Genomic DNA, 19463 nt, shown 5'->3' on the forward strand with positions numbered 1-19463 from the left:
GGTAATTTGTTTTTTATTTTGACTTTACAAACTGATGTTATTATATAATTTTATGAATGTATAATGTCATGATAGCATTTTATGAGTTAACAAATGTAAGTTAGATTCCAAAAGTCCAATCCAATGTAAATAACAATTTAAAAGTCAGACTCAAATCAATTTGTTGAGATCTGCAATCTTGACCCTGCAATTTTTTTCAAATAATGTAATGTGATAACATCATTGTCGGGGCACCTGGGTGTTTCGGTGGGTTGGGCATCCCACTTCAGCTCAGGTCATGATCTCGCAGTGTGAGTTTGAGCCCTGAGTTAGGCTCTGCGCTGACAGCTCAGAGCCTGGAGCCTCCTTCAGATTCTGTGTCTCCCTCTCTCTCTCTGCCCCTCCCCCACTCACGCTCTGTCTCTCTCTCTCTCTCTCTCTCTCTGTCAAAAATAAAAATAAACATTAAAAAAAATTTAAAAAAATAAAAAAAAGATAAAGTCATTGTCAGCTGTAGTATTGGCTACTCTTTTCATTCTCTCTGTCTCAGTGTGTACCCTTCATTTACATTATCAAATTAGAGAAAATAAGCACCCTTTATGGTACTATTTATGTAGGGAAATTTATCCTTTTTATGCACATACTTATGCTACAATAGACCTCTCCCTCTAACCCACTTACTATTCCCTCCCACACCATACTGGGTTGGTGTTGTGTCAAAATTCATGTTCATATGAACCTCAGAAAGTGACCTTCTTTGAAAATGGGGTCTTTGCAAATGTGATCAAGTTTGATTAGGTCATAATGAACTGTGGTGAGCCCTGAATCCAGTATGACTTTTGTCCTTATAAGTAAGAGGGAAGTTTGGACACAGAATCACAGACCTGCATTAGGAAAATCAAGGTATGCCTTCAGCCACCAGAATGTAGAAGAGGCAAGGAAGGAGTCTTCTCTTGGGATTTAAGGGGGAGGAGCATGAGACCTTTATCTGGACTTCTATTAGAAAGTAAATGTCTGTTGTTTTGAGCTACCCAGTTTGTACTACACTGTTATAGTAGCCATAGGAAGCTAATATATACCCCACACCTAAAAGAACCCTTGTGTGGGTGTTTAGGGAAGCGATTTTGTAAAGATGACTAAAAAGTGAGAGTGATAGGAGCTCTCATTACTAACAGAGTGCCATATGTTTCTAAGGGTTGATAGTGAGTGTTTTCTGTCTCTAAAGGGTGACATCATCGATTCCTTCTGTTACAGGGGAACAAGGTTTCTTATTATTTTTAATAACGTCTGACTTAGATAAGGTAACTATGCTGTAACACATCCAAAAATAGTGAATGGCTTAAAAATAATGAAAACAGCATGTCTCACTCATGTAACTGCCTAAAACACGTGTTCCTGATTGGAAGCCTATTCTCCAAATGTAGATTCAGGGACCCAGGCTCTTTCTCCTGTTTTGCTCCCAAATCATCAACACATGTCTTCAAAATCACCATGAAATGGGAAAGAATGACATTACTGGAAGGTTTTAGTGGGTCATATCTGAAAGTGACACGTTTTTAGTAACTATATTTCACAGCCAGAACTCAGATTGCATTGTTGCAGCCAGGGGTTCAGTAAAAGATCTGGATAATTGTTGTTCATATCTTACACCTAGCAATAGATGAAGTTTGGTAAAGTTTTGGTCACAAGGTCAATTCATTTCAATAGACAATTACTGAGTAATTATGGTGGGCCAGGAATCTGTGCTATCAGTCTATAATTAATGAGTTATTAGGGGATTATCTATAATTCAGAATTCATAATAATTTAAGCCAAGCTTAAATGTCTCTTAATGTATTAAACAGTAAATATAAGGTTGATATTATGTTTTCCATTTTATTAGTATTTAGGTTTTAAATTTTAATTGAGCTTTAGTCTTGATATTTAATGTTATTCTCTTATTCATTTGTAAACGTTTTGCAATTCTATTTTAAACTTTCTGAAATTTTAAAAATAAAAGTCACTTTGGTACAGATATGGGACAGAAATTAAAAAGCATTTAAATATGTACTCAGTTCAAAACTATAATCCTACCAGAAATATTAAACTGTGATACATATTGGAAAAGAAGGGTTAAAGGAATTGAGAAATTTTGAGTCTCTGAGAGAGCTAACTGAATGAACCTCAATGTCAGCTGCAGCATTTGAAAACACTGTTTACAAGAGTTATTCTAGGTGCCATTCGAAGAAAGTATCCTTGTGCAGTATCTGGTGAGTTTAGCATAGGATTGAATAGCATTAGAAGCATCTTAATTCTTTTTTTTTTTTTTTTTTTTTTTTTTAGGAAATACTTTTTGTTCCAATGATAGGCATAGTATTTGTAGACTAAATCAACTCTGTTTATGAAAGTTAAATGTTGACAATGTTCTCAGTAATTTACACTGTTCCATTTTAACAAAGAGAACTTCAGATGTCTTCACTCTTCAGCTGAGGCAGGACTTAACAGGTCCTGGGAAGGTAGCCCCTGTAGTATTTGGATATAAAGTCTAGAGAAGGAACTGACCTCAGCAGGGTCTTGAGACAGAGTGACACTTACCATTTCAGTCTCTTGCACTTAAATTAAGAATTTCATAAAGAGACTATAGAGTTTAGTCTTAGAATTTTCAGGGTGTTTTGATCAATGGATTTATTTTTGGCTGTCCTGGGACAAAACCATCTGGAACAAAATGTTCTCTGTCTCTCAGTCTCTGTCTCTGTCCTACTCTGGAAATTGTCTTTGCAGCCTTTTATCTTAGAAAAGTTATATGGTAAATGGAAGTAAAAACCTGAAGTGTTCATTGTTGTATATTAGTATCATATTTATAGTAGAAAGTAAAATGTCTTTTACTAAAACTAAATTGAAGGCTGAGTTAAAGTTGTGGTTGAACAGGAAACAACCCGCAAAAAATGGTAGTTAAATACAACAAATTACAACAACTACAACAACAACAGTGTGTCTAAGAAATATGGAGTGTGATGGGTAAAAAGTTACCACTATCACATTTCAGGCTAGTTATTAGCTATCAGTACCATTACTAAACTGTTGCTGAAATTTGGCACGGTCCAAAATGGAAATTGCATTAGGTAGAAGTAGTTTGAGAGGCAATGGAAATCATAATAATCCCAGGTAGAGAAGTTGCAATTCTTATTGTTATCGAACAGATGGACAAAATGGTTGTTACACTCTGCAGTAAAGCCATGTACCTAACATGATTGTACATTATGAGATTTGATAGGGAAAATTCAAGATGTGAGAGTGGATTGGTAGCTTTTCCCTTTCTTATAGATTCTGTAATATCCTGTAATAAAGATACAGTCCTGGGTTAAAACTGATTCATGGGAAAGAATAGGCATACTTTTTGCCTCTGGCCAGCCTCCAGGGATGGCTGAGAATATAATAACCTGGAGCCTTGTTTGGATAAAAAAGCTAAATTATTTAACAAAAAGCTTGTTAGCGTTAGCAGAGTTAAGGAAGTCAGAACCAAAATTGGCAGTAGGATTGAGTTATGTGAGAAGCCTGATTCCCACAGGCCCTTTCCATGAATCTCCTGTTATATACTACCAGGCAGACACAGGAGACAATTAGTTTTATGGTATAAGTTGCAGATAGCAGGGAGAGGTGGAGATTAACTGTGCCTTCCCGTCCTGAACCATTGTCTCAAATTGTCCAAAGGAGATGCCTCAGTGGAGGTCATTAAATTAAGGGTTAGGGAAGCTAGCATATAACTGAGAATTGTTGCTAGGAAACAGATAATTCCAAGTTCTAGCTCTAAAATCAGGAAACATGGCTCAACACAATATCTGCTTTTAAGGGAGTTACTTTCCCAGTGTCTGGGATTAACAGATTATGTTTGAACTTCCACTTAGCAATCAATCCCCTATTCACAATTGCTCTTCTCACACACAAATGAAGACACATACATACAAACCTGCAGGAATGAGATGATGAAGAAAATCAGTACCCAGATTAGGCATTCTTTCCAATTACCACTGCAGAAGTGGTCATGGATAACCCTAAATAAGGGACTCCTTTAAAAACTTTTTTTTTAATGTTTATTTATTTTTGAGACAGAGAGAGACAGAGCATGAACGGGGAAGGGTCAGAGAGAGGGGGAGACACAGAATCCGAAGCAGGCTCCAGGCTCTGAGCTGTCAGCACAGAGCCCTACGCGGGGCTCGAACTCCTGGACCGTGAGATCGTGACCTGAGCCGAAGTCGGACGCCCAACCGACTGAGCCACCCAGGCGCCCCAAGGGACTCCTTTTAGAGGCCAGAACCAAGAGGCATGGGGGGCTGGGATGTGGGCAAAGAAGCTTTCACCAGAAAAATATCTAGGAATCATCCCACTATCAGGGCAAAAAGTTTATACTAGTCTTTGAAACAGGATATGTGGTATGAAGCAATGACCACCTTACTTTGTTTCCAATTATTTTTTTGTTCTCCAATGATTTTTCTTTTCTGTTGTATTACTTATCTTCTGTTTTATCCAGAAATATCTGAACTTTGCAGTTACATGAAATAAAATATTTCCCTAGTTTTCAGTCAGGGTAGATTGGCCTAGTTTTTAACTGATATTAGAAACTGTCTTAGAATGGATACATGGAAACTCTATTCTCTGATCTGTATGTTTTAGAGAATATCTTTATTTTGTCTTCTGATTTAATTGTTTAGTAACATCCCGTAGTGAAAATTATGTCCTTTCTGAATTTTAAAGACATTTATACTTGGCCTGGAAATCCAGAGAGATGTCTGATTCAAATTTGATTATTGTTCTAGTGTAGAAGACCTGCTTTAAAAAATCTGGAAGCCTTTCACCTCTATGTTTTTCCTCCTTTAAATTCTGAAATAATTTTCAGTAATAAATCGTTTACACTCATCCTGCTTGGCCTCTGTGAGCCATTTGAAATAAAAGACCCCTGTCTTCCTTCAGTTCAGAGAAATTCTTGATTACAATTTGTTTTTTTCATTTTTTTTTCCTGGCTTTAGTCTCACTGTCCGAGTCATATATTTTAATTTCTGGTTTGATTCCTTGTCTTTTCTTTCTTTTTGACCCTTCCCTTTTTCTTTTTGCAACTTCTTCTGGGAGATTTCTCCAAATTCATAGTCCAAATTACTCTATCAACTAAATTTTATTTAGGATGGTGATTTATATTTTTATATTTCTTTAAATTACATTTTCTATTCCAACCATATCCCCTGCTGGATCCCTCACCTTGTTTCTTCTAGTACACATTTTAGCCCATGCAACAAACTCTTTATAAAATGCTCTTCTACCTGCTTTTATGTAATTCCCACTTATTCATCATATTTCAAATAATATACCACCCTCTCAGGGAATTCTTCTTTAATTCCAAGAGTGTTTTTACTGTTATTAAATTTGTTATTTCTTTACTTTACTTTTTTTAAATTAAAAAAGAAATTGATGTTTATTTATTTTTGAGACAGAGAGAGACAGAGCATGAGCATGGGAGGGGCAGAGAGAGGGAGACACAGAATCTGAAGCAGGCTCCGGGCTCTGAGCTGTTAGCACAGAGCCCGATGCGGGGCTCAAACTCACGAATCACAAGATTATGACCTGAGCCAAAGTCAGATGCTTAACCAACTGAGCCACCCAGGTGCCCCTTAAATTTTTTTAATGTTGGTTTATTTTTGAGAGAGAGAGAGACAGAGTGTGAGCAGGGAGGGGCAAGAGAGAGAGGGAGACACAGAATCCGAAGGAGGTTCCAGGCTCTGAGCTGTCAGCACAGAGCCCAACATGGGGCTCGAACCCATGAACTGTAAGACCATGACCTGAGCCGAAGTTGGATGTTCAAGTGACTGAGCCACCCAGGCACCCCTAAATCTGTTATTTTTATCTTCATTGCGTATATAACTCTCAGTGTTTTTGTGTTGTTATTTAATGAGTTTTCTTCAACTAATTTAGTACTTCAGAATCAAAATGGTATGTGCTTACAGACTGTTGTAATATCAGTGGGGAATGTTATAAATATGTGTGGAGTGAGTGAATTAACAAATTATGGCATGGGAGAGGAAGTTCTTTTTCATTCCATCCTCTTCTCCAGTTCTTTTTCTCTTCTTAAAATAAATACTCCTTAAGGATCTCTGTCGTTATTATAGTTAGTGATTAATTTCCTAAGACCTTGGCTCTACAGTCCCCATTAAGTAAATGCTTGTATTTTTATTTTTTTAATACTGAGATATTTGCCATATAGCTTATAAGAATCTTATCTGGTTTTTCTTTATACCCCAAACTGTGATCCCAGTATTATCCTTATTATCATTTTTAATTTCTCTGTCTCTCCTCTCCTCTAGGCATGGTATTTCTGACTCCCTGTTCCACAATTGCTACAAGGAATTCTTCATTGAATATTCTCATGGTAGCTTTGTCATCATACAAATTCAGTCTGAGAACATTCTCTTGATCATCTGTTGTGACACAGTAGCGCACCTCCTCAGTTGTAGAATGTGAGGCTGCCATTTTCACATTTCTGAATTCTTACTGCATCTTGCAATTATGTGCATTTGTTGATTCCATCTATCTCTTGATTTATTATATATATATATATATATCATTTAAGTCCCTCTGCAATGAAGAATCTGAAATTCAGAGATTTAAGCAAAGTTCTCACTATCTCTCATTAATAAATGACTGAGGAAACTTACTCAGCCAAGTTGTTTTTAGTATGGAAATCTATTTTAAAATCACAATTTGTCCATGTCAGTCATTTCCCTGTTTAAATTCTACAATTGCTCCCTGTCACCTAAAAGATTAAGTCTAAATCCTTAAGCATGATACATAAGCCCTTCCATGAATTGGTCTCTTTTTATAGATACTGCTTCATTTCTTTCTCTTTTACACCACAAACTTTGTACAAAGTGCTTCACACAATATATCATTTCATAGTTCTATTCTTTTATTCATACAGTTTCTTTTGACAGAAGTGCCGGCTCCACATTTTTCTTTAACATTTATAGTTCTTTTTCTTCAAGTCTCGGCTCATTTCTGCTCTTAATGCTTTCTAAGAATATCTGGGTGGTTTAAATGTTCCTTTCTGCTCTTTTAAGCACTTTGAATATTTGTCTTTTTACATATATTATATTATACAGAAATCAGCAACGTTTTGTCTTTGTCTCCTCCACCAGGATGTAAAGTACTTGAGGAGAGTACCTCTAGTTTTATGAATTTATTTGTTTTTAAATTAAGAAATAATTGGCATACAATACTATAGTAGTTTTAGGTACAGCATAGTGTTTTGACATTTGTATCCACTGCCAAATGGTCACCACAAGTCTAGTTACAATCTGTAATCTTACAAAGTTAGCGTAATGTTATTGACTATATTCCCTATGCCATACACCACGTGCCCATGACTTACTTACTTTATAAGTAGAAGTTTGTACTTCTTAATCTCCTTCACCTATTTTGCCTCCCTTCCAACCTCCCTCCACTCTGGCACTCACTAGTCTGTTCTCTGTGTCTATGAGTCTGGGTTGGTTTGGTTTGGTTTGTTTTCTTAGATTCCACATTTAACCAAAGTTGTGTAGTATTTATTTTTCTCTGTCTGACCTGTTTCATGTAGCATATCCTCAGAGTCCATCCATGTTCTTGCAAATGGCAAGATTTTGTTCTTTTTTTTTTTATGTCTGAGTAGTATTCCTTTGCTCATATACCACATCTTTTTTATGCATGTATATGTTGATGGGAAATTAGGTTGTTTCCATATCTTGGCTATTGTAAATAATGCAACAATGAACATAGGGGTTCACATATCTTTTCAAATTAGTTCTTTTATTTTATTTGGATAGATACCCTGTAGTGGGATTTCTGGACCATATGATAGCTTTTTTTTTTTTTTTTTTTTTTTTTTTTTTATTTGAGGAACCACCATACTGTTGCCATAGTGGCTACCCCATTTTACATTCCCACCAACACTGCATTATTATTCCTTTTTTTCCACATCCTCACCAACACTTATTATTTCTTCTCTTTTTGATAATAGCCATTCTGTCAAATGTAAGGTGATATCTTATTGTGGTTTTGATTTGCATTTCTCTAATGATTTAGTGATGTTGAGCATCTTTTCATGTGCCTCTTGGCCATCTATGTGTCTTTGGAAAAATGTCTATTCACATCCTTTCCCCATTTTTTATTGGATTGTTTTTTTGTTTGTTTTTGTAATTGAGTTGTGTGAATTCTTTATATATTTAGGATGTTAACCCCTTTTTGGATATGCAGATATCTTCTCTACCATTCAGTAGGTTGCCTCTTTTGTTGTTGTTGTTGAGGGTTTCCTTCACTTGGCAGAAGTGTTTTGGTTTGATGTACTCCCAGTTACTGATTTTTGCTTTTGTTGTCTTTGCCTTTGGAGTCAGATCCAGAATAATATCTCTAAGACTGATGTCATGAAACTGCCTAGACATGTTTTCTTGTAGGATCTTCTTTAACTGAGCTCTAGGCCGAATGTGGGGCTCGAATTCACCACCGCAAGATCAAGAGTCACATGTTTTAGTGACTGAGCCAGCTGGGTGCCCCTCTTCTAGGATTTTTATAATTTTAGCTTTTACATTCAAGTCTTTAGTCCATTTTGAGTTGATTTTTATATATGGTATAAGATAGTGGTCAAGTTTCATTCTTTTCCATAGAGCTTTCCAGTTTTACTAGCAACATTTATTGAGGAGACTGTCTTTTCCCCATTATATATTCTTGCCTCCTATGTTGTAATTTACTTGACCATATACATGTAGGTTTATTTAAATTCTTTTCCATTGAAATGTGTCTGTTTTAAGCTGGTACCATACTGTTTTGATTATTATAGCTTTGTAGTAGTGTTTGAAATCAGGGAGTATGATGCCTCTGGCTTTGTTCTTCTTTCTCAAGACTGTTTTGGCTATTTGAGGTCTTTTGTGTCTCCATACAAATTTTAGAATTATTTGCTATAGTCAGTGAAAAATGTCATTGGAATTTTGATAGGAATTGTATTGAATCTGTAGATTGCTTCGGGCAATATGGGCATTTTAACAGTATTAATCTTTACAATCCGTGAGCATGGGATATCTTCCCATTTATTTGTATCTTTTTCAATTTCTTCTATCAGTGTCTTATAGTTTTCAATATACAAATCTTTTACCTCCTTTGTTAAATTTATTTTAAGGTATTTGATTCTTTTTGGTGTGATTGCAAATGGGATTTTTTTTTATTTCTCTCTTTGATAGTTCCTTATTAGTGTGTAGAAAAATAAACACACCAGATTTTTGGATATTCATTTTTTATCCTGTGACTTTATTGAATCCATTTATCAGTTCTAACAGTGTTATGATGGAGTCTTTAGGGCTTTTTATATATAGTATCATGTGTAATACAAATACTGACAGTTTTACTTCTTTTTAATTTGTATGTTTTTTAAAAAGTTTCTTTTCCTGCCTAATTGCTCTTGTTATAATATTCAATACTATATTTAATAAAAGTAGGGATAGTGGGTATCTTTGTTTTGTTCTTGATCTTAGAGGAAAAGTTTTCAGCTTTACACTATTGAATATGAAATTAGCTGTAAGTTTTTCATATAAGACCTTTATTATGTTGAGGTACATTCTCTCTATAACCACTTTATTGAGAGTTTTTATCATAAATTGGTATTGAACTTTGGCAAATGTTTTCTTTTTTCTGGATCTACTGATATGATCATATGATTTTTATCTTTTATTTTGTTAATATGATGTATCACTTTGATTAATTTGCAGATGTTGAACTGTCCTTGCATCCCTGGAATAAATCCCACTTGATCATGGTGTATAATCCTTTTAATGTTCTGTTTAATTCAGTGTGCTAATTTGTTGAGGATTTTTGCATCTATATTAATCAGGGAAATTGGCCGTAATTTTCTTTTTTGTGTGGGGGCCTTGTTGGTTTTGCTATCGGGGTAATACTGGTCTTATAAAATGAGTTTGGAAGCTTTTCCTTCAACTTTCAGCAAGAGTTAGAGAAGGATAGGTATTAACTGAATATCTGACAAAACATTTTTCATCTGCAAGAAACAGAAGAGTGTGTATTTTATATATTACGCTCCTTGCTTTTTCTACCAATCTGCCAAATAGAATATAAGAAATGTTTAAAAGGAATTATTTTTGCAATCTATTGTGTAAAAAAATAAAAATAAATCAATCAATGGCTTTTCTCTTAAAAGTGAAGAAAAGAATGCTAAAGTTCTTTATGTGACTGACATTAGAACAGATGGTATAAATCCTTAATTCTGTTTGTTTTAAGACTTTGGAAGTAGAGAGCTACATGGTATGAATGAAATAAACTTCCATTTTCTTTCCTTATATAAGACTTACAACTTGCTCAAATTCTCAATTACTAGATCATATGGATTCAATATATAATAATTTTGATATTGAGCTAGTCTATTTGATAATGTTTTTCAAAATTACAGAATTTTCCAACAATTAACATATTTCCAATGAAAAACCATGTGGTGTCCTTGTTCCTTGCAACCTCATCTTTACTTTTGGATTTAATTTAATTTGGAAGCACATTTTTAAATAATTCTTTCATACAAGGTTTTGAAGTTTTTGGTTAAATATCAATTCTTAATTATTAATCTTGAGGAATACTTTGAAGGTAATAATATGATTATTTTATATCATCATATTGAATATATTATTTATATTTGATGTCTGTTTCTACAAAAATACCCACTTTGAGTCAACTTGTTAATCCATTTTGTGAAATGGATCTTTTATTTACAGTAGGTTCTAAGATTTTCTCTTTGTTTTTGATATTCTTCACTTTCAACACCATATATCTAGAAATTTATTTCTTTTTATTTATCCAGATCAGAACTTCGTGTGATACTTGTCTCTACACTTTGATTAGTAATAATGACTTGATGGCTGAAAATGACATGATGGGTTGGCTTACTCATCCTAGAATTCCCACCCTCATCTCACACATGGAAGATAGAGAAAGATCTTTGAAAGCTTCTATACGAAATTGAGGTGTCAATATTTGATATAGTTATGAGAGATTTGTAAGGTAGAGGTAAAGATCATCTACCTGTTCATTTGTTTTTTTCTACTAATGTACAAGATGAAGAAAATATTAGTTAAAGTTATTACTGTATTATTTGGGGTATCTGACAGGCTCAGTCAGTAGAGCATGTGACTCTTGATCTGGGGTTCTGAGTTTGAGTCCCATGTTGGTCATAGAGATAACTTTAAAAAAATTGCTATGGTATTATTCAAGTGCTCTTTTCTAGTGTTCTGAATGTTAAGAGGCGGTTGTATTTGGACAATTCTAGTAACTGCAGCTCCTTGATTTTGACTTTCTTATCTCTTGATTTCCACTATATAGTGTTCTTTTCCTGTAACATGGTGCTGCATAAGCAGGTGTCACTAAGCCTACTTCTTGTCATCCTATGTATCGAGGCTTGGGCAATTTATAAAAATGCTGATACTCTGCTATTGCATTTGCTGTGAGTGATAAAGTTCTTTGTCTTTGACCTAGGAGTCTTGTATCTCTGCCACTATTCAAGAAATTAGAAGACTAATTTGTTAACCCGCAAGTACAGTAAAATCTCAGACCTTTCACCTTTCACGTATGGATGTGTCTTGATCTCAATATTGCCAGTATTGATCTCAAAAACAGTAGCATTGCAATTTGCTTTAAATCCTAATTATTTTAAAATTATATTTTATTTTCTGACTTTCATTCTGATTTAATATCTTTTACCAATTCTAGAAATTTCTTGTCAAAATATTGTTTTCAATATTGCATTTGCTTCATCATCCTTATTACTAATTTTTAAAACTCTTTTTGTACGTATGTTGACACATTTCGCTTCCAGGTTATTTAAATCCTTTTAATTATCATTCATCTTTTCAGTTCCTTGTATTGCATTTTATAATATCCTCATTTTGTCCTCTGGCTTATTAATTTTCTTTCTCTGCATATATTTTTAAATTAACTGCCCCAAGGAGTTTTACATTTGAATGTCTACATTTTTCTATAATACAAATAAAATTTTGGTTCTATTTCACCTCTACTTATACTTTTTCATATTGTATCATTCTTTTTATATGTCTAATCCTTTAAGCTGTTAATCATTTTGTATATACCCATTTTTAAATATTTCCTTTTACATTATAATATTTTTTAGCTTAAGGCCTTGGCAGTTTAATCATTTTTGTTATATCTGATTATTCTAAATTATGGTTGATTGCTTCCTTACGTATTTTGTAATTTTGAATTACTCATATTTTAGAAGGTCTGTGTTATCCTTTGCAACATGAATGGAGCTTCTGTCTTAAATGCTTATGTGGATCCATCTTTTGTTCCTGCATAGGCATTCCACTACAAACACTAATTTTAAAGACCCAACATCTGTCTCATAGCAGCCTTGCCATATACTTCCCTTATCAGCCACAGCAGCACTTGTTGTTTTTAGTGTCTCAAAACCACTTTCAAATTAATTGATTCACTAGAATGACTCATAGGACTCAGTTGCATGTTTTAGTAGTAGCTAAAATTTGTTACATCAAAAGGTACAGAGCAAGATCAATATGGAAAAAAAAATAGGCATTGGGTAGAGTTCGCAGGGGTCAGGTGGAGGCTTCCAAGTCATTTTAAGTCTCAGAGGACACATTTTTCTCTCCTGTGGTGAACTGTAGGGACCCATGCAACATGCCTCCATTCAAGGAAGCCCATTTGAACCTCAGGGTGCAAATTTTTATGGATAACTGGTAACATAGACATGTTCTACTGTACAACCAGCATGGTAATAGCAGTTCAAGATCCTAACAGTGAAAGCAGGTGCATCATTAATCTTCGTTAATGTTTGCATTAAAATTATTCTCATATGTCCTGAAAATCTGGTATGGCATGCCCCATTCTTCTGGGTATATGTAACATAAGTAACATAAAAATATTTCTCAAAATCATATTTTGAGTGTTTGACCGAGAGTGAGTCTTGGTTTCAAGTGACTAGAGACATGCAAGGACCGCAAAACCAAACCTGCCATGTTAATCTTTTCTCACACTGGGTGGCTCAGTTTTTCACTCCCTTCTTGAATTCTGTTTTTTGGGCATTTTACTTTCATTTGTAAGTATAAATACACAAAATGCTTCTCTATTTTATTCAACATTTATATATATATATTAGTTTTTCTTATTTCTCTGCCTTTCCCTGTATGTATTTCTTTATATGACAGGCTCTAATTTTTTTAAAGATTTGTTTATTTTTGAGAGAGAGAGAGAGAGAGAGAGAGCACAAGTGGGGAAGGGTCAGAGAGAGAGGGCTCTGTGCTGATAGCAACAAGCCCAATGTGGGGCTTGAACTCAAAAGCTGTGAGATCATGACCTGAGCCGAAGTCAGACATTCAACCAACTGAGCCATCTGGGTGCCCCTGAAGAACTCTAATTTTTTATAAAAGAATTATTTATACATATCTGTGTGGCTCTGTATTTCTCACAGTGGTACTAAAGAGCTGAATGTGCTGAAGTTTGCTTACAAAGTATGTACATTGCAAACATTTTAATAATAATCTTTTCACGCATTTATTTGTCTATCTATCCATCCAATCTTCACTTGTTAAAGAATTGTAATGAAAATTTTGTTGTCCCAGAAGTGAAAAAATTAAGTAAGATATTAAAAAAATTATGTATAATCTTCTACAATTTTATCCTTGTGTCACAAATGATTCCAGTTCAAGAGAAAATTATATCAAAGATATGAACGATCCTAAACCATCACAGAGTCAGAACTTCTGATTTAAATTGATTTAATCTGAGGAGCACCTGGGTGGCTCTGTAGGTTGAGTGTCCAACTTCTGCTCAGGTCATGATCTCAAGGTTCGAGAGTTCCAGTCCCATGTCGGGTTCTGTGCTGACAGCTCAGCCTGGAGCTGCTTCAGATTCTGTGTCTCCCTCTCTTTCTGTCCCTCCCCACTCATACTCTGTCTCTCTATCAAAAATAAATATACACTAACAAATTAAATTGATTTATTTTGAATTTTCAATGAAGATATTACTCTCTTTGGAAAACTTTTATGTTTTCACTCAATACCACTTTTTTTTTTCATTCTAGAGAGAGGGAGCATGCATAAGAGTGGGAGAGAGAGGCAGAAGTAGAGAGAAAAAGAGAGAGAGAGAGATAGAGAGAATCTCAGACAGGCTCCATGCCTGATGCAGGGCTCTATGCAGGGCTCCATGTGAGGCTCTATCCCATAACCCTGGGATCACATCCTGAGCCTAAATCAAGAGTCAGACACTTAACTGACTGAGCCACCCAGGTGCCCCAGCTCCATACCACTTTAATATTGCCTTTATCTTTCATATCCTTCACATTTACCTATTTTGTTTATATACATTAATTTTGAACATCCTGAATTTTCGCTGATAGCTATTTAGTTGTGTTTTGCATATGTTCCATTCCTCAGTTGTAACTGGAGTTTCTCTAGAAGTGTTGGTGTAGCTTTCTCATTAGTTGGATCCCTGTTTTCCCTGTTTTATTGCTTTGTATCAAATGTGACATTATTTACTGTGCTGTCCTAAACACTGGGAATACAGAATTGAACAAAACAAATAAAACTTGAGACGTCCATGGAGATTACTGTTGGATAAAATTACCATGCAACACATGTCATCTTTTTAGGTAGGAAGAAATTGCCACCTCTTGCAAGAACTTACAGAACATTTTCTTCTTTTGGTATTCTTTATCTATTACAGTACCAAAAATTTCTCATGGAAATTACTTCTTGTCCAAAAATTGGATTTTGTTTCAGATTAGGGTGATGTTTCAAGCCAAAACATTAATTAAAAAATGGTATAATCATGCTCTCAATTAGTTCTGATGGTCTGTTTAGCTCTGGAATGGGGAGCATGGGATTGTGCTTTTCTGCTTGGAATGCTCTTCTTGTTCTAACACAGTGCATTCTTATTCAATTTTTAAGACACAAACCCAATTTCATTTATTAAAGTTTATTTCTTTATCTGGAGAGAGACAAAGACAGTGCAAGTTGGGGAGAGGCAAAGAGGTAGGGGGAGAGAGTGAATCCCAAGCAGGTTCTGGGCTGCCAGCCCAGAGCCTGACACAAGACTCGATCCTATGAACCTCAAGATCATGACCTAAGCCAAAATCAAGAGTCAACTGACTGAGCCACCCAGATACCCCTCCAATATCAAATTTTATATACCAATTCCCTCTACCATCCGGAGGGAAAATGCTATATTCTAATGTGCTATTGCTATACCAAATGGTTACCTTAAAAATCCATCTAACATAGGGGTGCCTGTGTGACTCAGTGGGTTAGGCATCCAGTGGACTAGCTTGATTTTAGCCCAGGTCTTGATCTCATGGCTCATGAATTCAAGCCCCATTTTGGGGTCCTTGCTGACAGCATGGAGCCCGCTTGGGATTCTCTGTCTGCCTCTCTCTCTGCCCCTCCCCTGCTCATGCACACACACTCTCTCTCATAATAAATATGTAAACTTTTAAAAGTCCATCTAACATATTATATTGCATTAATTAATTAATTAATTAATTAATATTTTTTACTCTTTTTGATAGGTTGGGAATTCCTACAATGTAAAATTTGTCAGTGAGTTATTCATTTTTATTTCCCTGAAGCACAAAGCTTACTGTTGAGCACATTTTGGCTAATATATAACGTAGTGTTGGATTAAAAATTAATGAATGAATGAGTGTCATACAAAATAGGTGAAGTCCAAAGATTTTCTGAGCAGGGGTACCTGGCTGGCTCAGTTGGAAGAGCATTTGACTCTTGATCTCAGGGTCATGAATACGAGCCCCACATTGGGTTTTGAGATTACTTAAATAAATTTAAAAAACTTAAAAACCACTTTCTAAGCAGTTTTCTTACTTCTCTTGGCTTGAGTGATATTATAACCTGTTTGATACCTTTCATTTCGTTTTACTAAAAATGTTTGTTTCATCAGTTTATATTATAATTGCATTCTATAATGGAAAATATTATTTTTTTAATAGATCTGATCGTCTTGCCGAATGTTGAAATGATATAATCCTTCTACCAAAAACAATATGTGTCTTATTACCAGGAACTAGAATTGAATAAATATGTCCTAGATAGATTATCATAAAGGCTGCTTCTTTTGGTAGACTCTAAGATATCAAAGATAGTATGGGAGGTAAAAAGAGAAGGACCCAGGCTAGGACATTTTTATTTTTTTAACTTGATCTCTTAAGTGAGAAACATGTTAGCTGTGATACATAGCTGTTCTTTAAAAAGCAGCATTTTAAATGCTTTATATCCGTCACTTGGTAATGTGTATTATTATTATTATTATTATTATTATTATCATCATCATCATCATCTAAAGCTTTTGTAAAATTTCCCCTTCTTTTCAACTCTTCAAGGAAGAAGAGAGGGATGGTTTTTATCCATGCTTAATTCTCTGTGTATTGCTGGGGTAGTGTTGGCACGCAATAAGGAATTCCCATGGAGATTTTCAGGAATTGATGGTCAAGGTCATGTGGACCAGAAGCTCCTTTCTCTCAGGAGAGTCATCTTCCAGGGTGAGTTTGAAGTTTCTAGTGTTTTCTCAATTCACAAATGTGAAAGCTCTTTAACTTCTGGTTTGTAATCACACCCAGACCCAGATCTTTTTTAAAATTTGAGTGTGTGTTTATAATGTGTAGGGGTGTACTTAGTGAGAGGTACCAGTACTTCAGGAAAAGTTGTCAGAGCAGATTATTTGCTCACCAAGAATTGAACACACATCAGTGAGTGGACTGAGTCAGAACTGACAAGTTTTGTTTACTGTCATAAGTGATTATTAACAATTTGGGTGAATAGAACTCAGCAGGACAAGCAATAAGGGCTAAATGCTGAAATATTACTAAAATATTATTGTACGATAATCTGGAGTTTCTAATGATAGCAATATATCTAGCTGACATTTTCAAAATAATGTTGGACATGGCTCAGAATTTAGAGAAAATAGACTCGGTGTCCTTGATTCTGTGATCATTCTGTCCTTGAAGGTCTGTTTTTTTTTGTTTGTTTGTTTCTGTTTTGTTGTTGTTGTTGTTGTTGTTGTTGTTTTACCATATATCAGTTAAAGATTGTGTTTCACAAGAGACTTGATTACAGTAGCTCAAGCAAAAAGGCTTTGTTTACCTCATGCAAAAATAAATCTACTGGTGATACTATAAGACTGAAATTCTTCCTCAATGATGACAGGAAATGGTCTCCTTCTATCTTTTGCTACACTTTCCTTACCAGTGCTACTATATTCCCAGTTATCACCAGTATTCTAGAAAAGGAAGAAGGAAAATCCATCAAGGTAGTGCCAGTTGACCTCCCTTTTCATTTCACAGTTCAGCAGTGAGTCACATGAATACTTTTTGGCTCAAAGAGGTTTAAAATACATGTAGGAGTATTAAAAAAGATTTCTGGCCTCTCTTTTGGAGGCAGGGTAAAAAGCCATTTTCTGTTGAGTGAGTCAAACTCCAGTATCTGTCATACTTTCTTCTGAAATGTCACTATATTTTTATCATCTCAAACCTATGGTTGGTTGACTTTTCTTAATCCATATTTACTGAATTCTCTGCGTTAAAATTAATTTAAATGCTTTGTAGTTGCATTGGTAATGCGTATCACTAAAATTCCAAATTAAACACCATTGAGTTAAACAAAAACAAAGACAAAAAGTGATCACTGAGATACATGATAAGATGGTGTATTTCAGAAAAAAAATAATTAAGAATGGCAGGCTTTGTGATGGTTGAGAAAGTCATTTATGACCTCTGTAATTTGCCATGTGGGGGGCTGCGGAAAGCAGGATTAATGACTATAAGGAAGATATAAAGAATATTTTATTTATTGTTTCCTCAGTATAATTTTGGCTCCTTTTAATGCAGTTTCAGTCTTTTGCTGAGTATGACCTATGACAGCCATTTATTTTTCACCTTCACTGAACTCTTATTTTTCTGCCTCTATTCATAGAATACAAGGGTGTATAATGTGACTGAGGATAGAGGGAAATGGACAATGCCAATTCTGTAATGTTATGTATAGTAGTTATTTGTGAAGAAGCATATAGGAGGTGAGGTCAATATGATCACAGTGAGCAACAAAAGCTGGTGATGATGATGATGATGATGATGATGATGATGATTTTTACTGTACTAGTAAACAAAACAAAACAGTAAAATCATCTTTAGGCACTACCATGCCTATAGAGAGAACCTGGCAGCAGAATGATCCTATACTTTGTTTCAGGGGACCTGCATTAGATGAATGCCTTCTAGGACCTGAACATTTCCTAGGGAGTGTTCATATTGCACTCTAGAATAGTGCCACTAAAAGGTGGGATATATGTGTGGCTAAGAACCATGCATATACTGACTTTGTGCTAGACACTGACCTGGAAATACAGCTTTTCCGATGAAGTTACATAAAAGATCTGTACGGCCTATATAAGTCGTAGTACTAATCTAGAACTAAAAATCCTAAATGCATTAATCGCTAGGCAGTAAACTCCTCCTTTTATCAAGGGAGCAGTGAAAAGTTGCTTCTTAAAAAAATTGTTATGATGAGGGGCGCCTGGGTGGCTCAGTGGGTTAAGCATCCGACTTCAGCTTAGGTCACGATCTCGCGGTCCGTGAGTTCGAGCCCTGCGTCGGGCTCTGGGCTGATGGCTCGGAGCCTGGAGCCTGCTTCTGATTCTGTGTCTCCTTGTCTCTCTGCTCCTCCCCCGTTCATGCTCTGTCTCTCTCTGTCTCAAAAATAAACGTTAAAAAAAATTAAAAAAAATGTTATGATAAAGAAGTAAAATTTTAAGTTTTAAGTTTGTGGTAGAATAGTTAGAAAGAGAAATTAAATTACTTGTTTCTTATCTACTAGCTTCACATAATAGAGAAATTAAATGACTTGTTTCTCATCTGTAAGCTTCATATAACATATATCCTTCCTCCAACTCAAGTAACATTAAGAGAGTTTCATTCCATTTGGTGAGGGGATTATTAAGAGTTATTTTTTTAAAGTCATAAGTTGCTCATAAATTCATAGCCAAGGGGTCATACATGGCCCATACACTTATTTGCCTTACATAATATAAAAAGGTGAGTCTTTTGATTTTAAAATACATCAAATAAAATATACATTTCTGATTTTTCTTTCAGAATCAGTAGTTTTGTCTATACCAGTTCCACATTTCTACATAGCAACATTAGCTGTAGTTGAACAGTCCCACTCTCTTTGGTTTACTGTTTTCATGGTATTTTCTCCCCATCCTTTCACTTTCAATCTACTTGAACCTTTGAATGTAAAATGTGTCTCTTATAGACAGCATATATTTTGGATGATATGTTTTGAATACTCTGTTCTGTAAGTTTCTCACATTTTACTTTATATTTAATATAATTTCTAATAAGGTAGAATTAACATCTGAAATTTTGATATAATTTTCTATATGTGTTATGCCATCTT

General features: G+C 34.9%; 1 long non-coding RNA gene across 1 annotated transcript in view; it reads left to right on the top strand.

The window, feature by feature from the left end:
* The window catches only part of LOC131484706 (uncharacterized), a 379601-nt gene that overhangs the window by 8909 nt on the left and 351229 nt on the right, over positions 1-19463 (top strand). The window contains exon 2 of the long non-coding RNA XR_009248401.1: positions 16388-16546. This is a non-coding gene — a long non-coding RNA (uncharacterized LOC131484706). The remainder of the gene's footprint in view (positions 1-16387; positions 16547-19463) is intronic.

This window comes from Neofelis nebulosa, chromosome 1 (genome assembly GCF_028018385.1).
Source record: "Neofelis nebulosa isolate mNeoNeb1 chromosome 1, mNeoNeb1.pri, whole genome shotgun sequence".
In the NCBI taxonomy this organism is placed as follows: Eukaryota; Metazoa; Chordata; class Mammalia; order Carnivora; family Felidae; genus Neofelis; species Neofelis nebulosa.